Source organism: Pteropus vampyrus, unplaced genomic scaffold (genome assembly GCF_000151845.1).
Source record: "Pteropus vampyrus isolate Shadow unplaced genomic scaffold, Pvam_2.0 Scaffold52, whole genome shotgun sequence".
Classification (NCBI taxonomy): Eukaryota; Metazoa; Chordata; class Mammalia; order Chiroptera; family Pteropodidae; genus Pteropus; species Pteropus vampyrus.
In genome coordinates, this window is record NW_011888833.1 from 55,044 (window position 1) to 55,354 (window position 311).

The 311-nt window shown below is 77.2% G+C and overlaps 1 protein-coding gene across 2 annotated transcripts in view; it reads right to left on the minus strand.

Moving 5' to 3' along the window:
* The window catches only part of LOC105292123 (beta-1,3-glucosyltransferase-like), a 61,051-nt gene that overhangs the window by 48,234 nt on the left and 12,506 nt on the right, over positions 1 to 311 (minus strand). The gene's annotated exons all lie outside the window — the stretch shown is intronic.

The following is a 311-nucleotide window of genomic DNA, read 5'->3' on the forward strand; positions in this document are numbered from 1 at the left end:
GGCGGGGAGGTGCGGGGCGATGCAGGGAGGTGCGGGACGATGAAGAGAGGCGCCGAGCGGTGCAGGGGCCGCAGGGCGCAGGAGAGGTGCAGGGAGGTGCAGGGCGATGCGGGGAGGTGCGGGGCGATGCGGGGAGCTGCGGGACGATGTGGGAAGATGCCGGGCGGTGCAGGGGGCGCGGGGCGCAGGGGAGGTGCAGGAAGCTGCGGGGAGGTGCGGGGCGATGCGGGGAGCTGCGGGACGATGTGGGGAGGTGCCGGGCGGTGCAAGGGGCGCGGGGCGCAGGAGAGGTGCGGGGCGGGGACGGGCGG